Source organism: Euphorbia lathyris, chromosome 2 (assembly GCF_963576675.1).
Source record: "Euphorbia lathyris chromosome 2, ddEupLath1.1, whole genome shotgun sequence".
NCBI classification, from domain to species: domain Eukaryota; kingdom Viridiplantae; phylum Streptophyta; class Magnoliopsida; order Malpighiales; family Euphorbiaceae; genus Euphorbia; species Euphorbia lathyris.
In genome coordinates, this window is record NC_088911.1 from 15,455,760 (window position 1) to 15,462,761 (window position 7,002).

Here is a 7,002-nt window from a genome sequence, read left to right on the forward strand (position 1 = left end):
AATTTAATTTATTCGTTATATATTTAAGACTCAAATTAACAAAAAAATAACAAACCAAAATTGTTTATAATTTATTTTGGATATATATAATGTAAAAATAATTTTAAATTAATTATATATATTTAATGTATATAAATATTATTTATTTATTTATTACGTCATTCGGTTCGATCAATCCGAGCCATCCGATCCGATCAAGTGACCCGTGACCCAATCATCAATCCGGTTTGATGTCCGATCTGGTTCTGATAACATTGCAAAAAATTATAAAACCATATTCGATCCTCTTCTACATCTAAACATCATTTTTTACACATAAAACAATGTCTAGAAATATTATCTTACTTCTTTCTATAAATTATGCCTCATATTTTTTTTTTCTATTTTCTTTCATCTTTCACTTTATTTAGTCTGGATTAGGAGAGTCACGATAATGGTTGATTCAACATCTTTTGTAAGAGGAAGATTTAACCTTTTCAAGTATATTAAGAGCGATTGTGTCTCTATCTATATCTATCGAAATTTAGAAGATTGTGAATCGTGGAAAAGGGAGAGAAGCAGAGAATTACTCCACCCTCTTTAAGAGTAGGCTTGTTTTTATTTTCTCGACTCTAGTACATTAGCCAACTATTGGTCGCCCCCGTCTAATCTCTAGTTAAAATTGTATTGTTGGTGGTGTTGTGTTTTTTCAAATATTTTATTTTTTGAGTTTGAGTGCGTCTCTAGGAATACATATGGCTGGTTTGAGCATGCTCTTTGGGTATATTTTTTTGGACTTTTCAATGAATCTACTATCGAAGTTCAGAATCTAAAGACTCCTTATCAATTCAATGATCTTATTTGTAGATCATTGTTACTCATTTTTGATATTACCAAGTGATACCGTAGGAATTAAACTGACATATGGAGCATTGTGAGCCTTCGGATCCAGCGACCACATGGGACATCGGGGGCCTTCAGATTCAGCGGACTTTCAGAAACTGTTTCCATCAAGGAAAACCTTCCTTCCAGCTCGTCGACGTCATCCAGAAGATGTCTCCTAGTAAAAGACTCCTAAGGAGAGACTTCTCCTAATAGGAGAATGATTCCTAGTAGACGAGGGATCGACCGGAACAGTATAAATAGATAGGTATGACAAAGCCTAAAGATACGCTAATGTCACTACTTCACAAGTATTTCATCACCTTCAGCCCTTCAAATCGTTACTTACTTAGGCACCGGAGCGGGTTCGTCGGACTTCGACCCCTCTTTGATTGTCTGTTTTATCTTGCAGGTAACCTAAAGAAGGACTCGAAGGGTGCTTCAGAAACAAAGTTATCATTGGTGCAATGAGCGTGGAACCGAACAAAATATCAAACTTTCAGAAAAGCAATGATGTTAGAAGGAAATCGCACCTGGAACATGCCAATCCTATCTGAAATCCATGGAGAGGATGGAGAAGAACTTGATCCAGAGTCTGGACACCAAGAGTAACTAGAACCGCAGTACGAGAGGTTAGTGGATGAGACCACTGGTCGATTCTGCCAAAATCTGAGGGAAAACTAGAATGAGATGGATGACATCAGGGCAGCGCACGCGGTAGAGATGACCGAATTAAAAGATAAACTAAGAAAGGCCCAAACATCAATAAGATGAAAGAGGCAAAAGTGGTTGGCAGGCCCCCCAAAAACATCGGTCGGCCCGTATGAAACACGGGAAGAAAAATAGATCGAACGAATAGGACGAGGATAGACCTATTAGTAAGAAAGAGATGTACGAGATCATCCAAAGGAAAAGCTAGGAAAATAAGGACGCCTACATCATATACAGCAGGGCTTCGAGCTTGATAGATACATGTCGTCATTGTCTTTAGAAATTCAGGGACAACTAATGCCTAGAGGTTTTTCGATACCCACTTTTAGTCAGTACGAGGGTGTTGGGGATCCAATAAATCATATTAAAAATTCAAAAGGATCATGGAAGCGACAATGGCTACCGATGTTATTCTCTGTCGTCTTTTTCCCACAACCCTAAAAGATTCGGCAGCCTTCTAGTACGAACAGCTCTTTTCAGGTTCTATGCACAATTTCAATCAAATGGCAACATCTTTTTTAGATATCGTGACCTCTATTTCTGAAGGAAAAACAATGCAAGACTTAAATCGAATGGTCCGAACTGAAGGAGAAACTATAACCCAATTCATTGAACGTTTTTAAGATTTGGCCATCTAGATAAAAGAATTCAATGTCATGGGAGCTATAAATGTCATGGCTGAAAATTATCGTAGTCGCGCTCTTCAGTAGAGCATCATTTTTGCCAAACTTAGGGAATTCTAAGAGTTGGTGAAGAGGGCAAAATGTTACATTCGATGGCATGAGCACAAATCGAACCCTATATTCAAAAGCCAGCAACACAAATAACGACAACAAGTCGTCAAGGGAAATAGAGCGTAAAGAGAAAAATCAGCAAAAACATCGAGAGAAAAGCGATAAACCCCATGTCATCTTTAATGCTCCTATGAAAGAAATGTTCTTCTAGATCGAAGAAAACAAAATACGAATTCAATATCCAACCAAACTAAAAAAATGTTGAAGCAATATTAGGTACTACCACTTTCATAAAAGCGAAGATCATGAAACAAAAGATTGCAGACAATTAATCATAAAATTAGAAAAAATGGCTGAAAGTGGTAAACTAGACCGCTTTCTTAAAAAATATGAGGAAGAATCAAGAAAAGAGAAGAAGACTGAGGGATGCATTCTTAAGAGGGTTATAAATGTCAAAATAGGAGGATCACGACTTAAGAGGAACAGGGAGAATTTTCCAGCATAGAAAGGATGAATGACGTGAGCTCTGAATTATACTTTGTCAACTTGAAAAAAAACCCAGATGAATGGCATGATGAAACTATAGTAATAGAGACGATGATAGCAGAATTCAAAGTCTGAAGGGTCTTCATCGACACAAAACAGTTCTGTTAATATTATAACGATGAAGGTGTTTGAAAGCCTTTCTATTGGTTCAGATCAATTAACACCAAATAGAGCCCTCTTAGTGGGGACTCGTGGATATACAATTAGACCTGTTCATGAACCCGCTGGCCCGCCCAGCCCATCCAAGCCCGCTCTTCATGGGTTGGGCTTGGATATGCATATTTCATGTTTGGCTCGGTCCGGTCCAAGCCCGTTCAAGCCCGAACATGAAATGGATTGGATTTAGTATTTATCTTAAAAACCCAAATTAGCCCGGCCCGGCTCGACTTTATACTAAATATATTTTTTAATTAAAAAATATATGTAACTAGTCGATCAATTAAGTGTACTGATTTACTTAAAAGATAAGTTATTTTATCTAATAAAATAAAAAGTTAATAATTAAGTATAACAAAATAATTCTCAATCGAAAAAAAAGTATAACAAAATAATAATAATCATATCATTAACTAATTAATTAAAATGATGGTTAAATAATTGAGAAGAGTTTGCTGGACAGATACTTAATATGCACTGAAATATAATCTCATCCCAACACGTCAATCCATTTTTAATTCAAGAAATAAAAGAAAAGAAATGTAAGCATAATAGATTACTTAAAATATATCATTAGAGGCTTACATCATAATAATTGATTTTTATTTTACTTTTACTTTTATTTTTATTTTTTATATAAATATACTAATTTGACGGGTTGGGTCGGGTTGGGCTTGGGAATTAGTTTTTGTAGCATAGCCCAGCCCGGTCCGAACCCGATGTAAATATTATACGGGCTGGGATGGGCTTGGACAAGCTAATTACGTAGCAAACCCGGTTAGGCCCGGTCCGATCCCGATCCCGATCCGGCCCAACCCATGAACAGGTCTATATACAATGCATCTCCTAGGTAGTGTAAAGTTAGAAGTAGAGATAAGAGATTTCAGACCAAAGTGGAGAAGTAGGGATAATTCTTCATTGTAGACACCACCTTGCTTTATAATGCTATCATATGAAGGCCACTTCTATCTAGTTCAGCAGGAGCTCTATCTATTCGGTAACTACCCTAGCAGATTCCAACAGAAGAAGACATCGCTATTATTTAAGGCAACTAGTTGGTATCTCGCTAAACATATATGGTGTCTTCAAATATAAAACTTATGAGGAAGAAAAAGTATAAAAAGGAATAAAATTTTAATATTTTTAAATTATAAAAATAAAATAATTAATTTTGACACGAAATAATTATAAAAAGTAAAACAATAATATGAGAGATTTTGAGGGATTGATCAGGGCGGGCTGTGTCGCACTCTGCCTGGCTAGCTTTTGAGTCTGCGGGCTCTTTCTGGTGTGTCTTCCTAGCTAACGTGGTTCAGGGAAATCTGAGACCGCTTCAGAATGGAGAAAGCTTTTGAGGGATTGAACCTGGTAGGGGATGAGGGGGACTCTCTTGACTGGTCCACTACAGTTCGGGAAGGACCACCTATAGTGGAGGAAGGATTGGTCATGGTTGGGCGTTTTCTGACTGATAAACCGGTCAATTTTAATGCCATGAAAGCTAAGCTCGCGGATGTCTGGAGACCGGGGCGTGGGATTGCTATATCTGAGGTGCAGGCAAACTTGTTCCTCTTTGAGTTCTTTCACAGGGTGGATAAAGAATGAATTCTTGCAGGGGGACCGTGGTCGTTTGATAACAACATGTTGGTACTTGTGAATTGGAAGCCAGGGGATAGACTGGAACAACTAGAACTTAACTCTGTAGCCATCTGGGTCCAAGTGTATGAACTACCAATCGGATGTATGTCAGAGGGTATTGGTAAGCAGGTTGGCGACTATATAGGAAAATTCCTGGAGTACGATCCCAATAATAACAGTAACATCAGGAGGCAGTTTATGCGCATCAGGGTGGAGATTGACCCCCGGATCCCGCTCAAACGTTGTAAGAAGATCAAAAGGTCTGAGACAGAATGGTCTCTGATCAAATTTAGGTATGAGCGCCTGTGTAATTTTTGCTACATCTGTGGCCACCTGGGTCACACTGACAGATTTTGTGAGCAGTTATTTCGACTGGCACCACAGGAGATCACTAGAGAATGGGGATAATGGCTTCATGCCCCAATACGACGTGGGGCTGAGGCTAGCAGTTCGAGATGGTTGAGAGAACCTAGTGGAAGCAAATTGACTGGTGAGATTGGTAATCAGGTTAGTAGATGGGATACCAGGAGAGGAGGGAGGAGATGGGGGCCCTTAGAGCACAGCAATGCAGGGACCGAGAATGAGAAACAGAAGGGGGTCAATGCAGCTCTGAATGAAGATGTAGAAATGGAACTGTTAGAGGAAAAAAAGAGGAGGAGAGAGGAGGAATGCTCGACTAATGTGCTCAATGAGATCAACCTTAATATCATGAACAATTCAGAGGCCAACTCTTCTACACAAGGTGTGGATAAATCAGCCCCTGCGGATCTGGAATCGGCGAGACCTGGGATGCAGGTCCGCCGGGAAGAATGAGTTGTCTTAGCTGGAACTGTCGGGGTTTGGGCAACCCTCGGGCAGTTCGGGCTCTTGGTGAGTTGATAAAGTCTCACCGTCCAAGCTTTGTTTTTTTAATTGAAACGCTTGTAAATAAGACAAGGATGGAAGAGATTACGCAGAAGTTTAAATTTGAGGGGTGTTTCATAGTTGAAGCAAGAGGGCATAGTGGAGGCCTTGCATTGATGTGGAAGCACTCTCAGAGCATGGAGATTAAATCGTTCTCTAACCACCATATTGAGGCTATTATCAAAGATGCAGTTCTGGGAGATTGGAGACTGGTTGGGTTCTATGGGTATGCTGACAGGCGTAGACAGGCAGAGTCCTGGGACCTACTAGGCAGTCTGACTAGGGACGCTCGGATGCCATGGGCTATCATTGGGGACTTCAACTGCATTCTTGCACAGGATGAGAAGTTGGGAGGCCCACAGTACCCGCAGGCCTTGATCACACAGTTCATGGATTCTATTGCTTCAGCGGCTCTGGTTGAATTGCAGATGAAAGGCAGTTTATTTACCTGGGAGAGAGGTAGGGGTTCTCACACTTGGGTCCGTGAGAAGTTGGATAGGACGTTTGGATCTCTCAATTGGTGCTCGCGGTTTGAACAGTATGAGGTAACCAACCTAGTTACATCATACTCCGACCATTCACCAATTCTTTTGAAACCCTCGGGCTCTGCGCAGAAGAGAGTTAGCCACCGGTTTAGATTCGATCGGGCTTGGACCAAAGAGGTGGATTTTGACAAGATAGTTGTGGGAAGTTGGAACAGGAGCGCATAGATGAGCTTTCCGTCATGACTTCAGGTCTGCTGCAGGGATATGGATAGGTGGGGGCAGAATTTTAAAGGAAAGTTCACAAGGGACATTGCGGACTGTAAAGCGATGCTGCAAAGGCGGCAAGATTTGCCTGATCCTGAGTCAGTTGAGCTTTGTAGCCTTGCCAGACGACGGTTGAATGTGCTACTTGAGCAGGAAGAGGCTTATTGGCGCCAGAGGGCGAAGGTATTCTGGCTGAAAGAGGGTGATCTGAACACAAAGTATTTCCATGCCTGCGCCAATGCACGAAAGCAAACAAACCGCATTCAGACACTTGTAAACGAGAATGGAGTGGAAGTTAGCGATAATGCAGGTTTGAGAGATGTGGTGCGCCAATATTTCGCACATCTTTTTCAGGGTGAAGCTCGCGGTCAGGCTATCGATGTGGGTGTTCTGTCGCCGTCTGTGACTTTTGAAATGAATGAGGACCTGACCAGATCCTTTACATTTGAGGAATTTACCTGTGCTGTCAAACAAATGCATCCTGATAAGTCCTCGGGGCCAGATGGGCTTGGACCTGGCTTCTATCAGCACTACAGGCATCTGATTGGAGAGGACATATTCGAAGCCTGTACGTCATGGCTGAATGCGGCTAAATTCCCTGACCAACTAAATGATACCCTTGTCACGCTCATCCCAAAGTGCGAAAATCCTAAGAGGATGACTGAGCTCAGGCCAATTTCGCTGTGCAATGTTGTGTATAAAATACT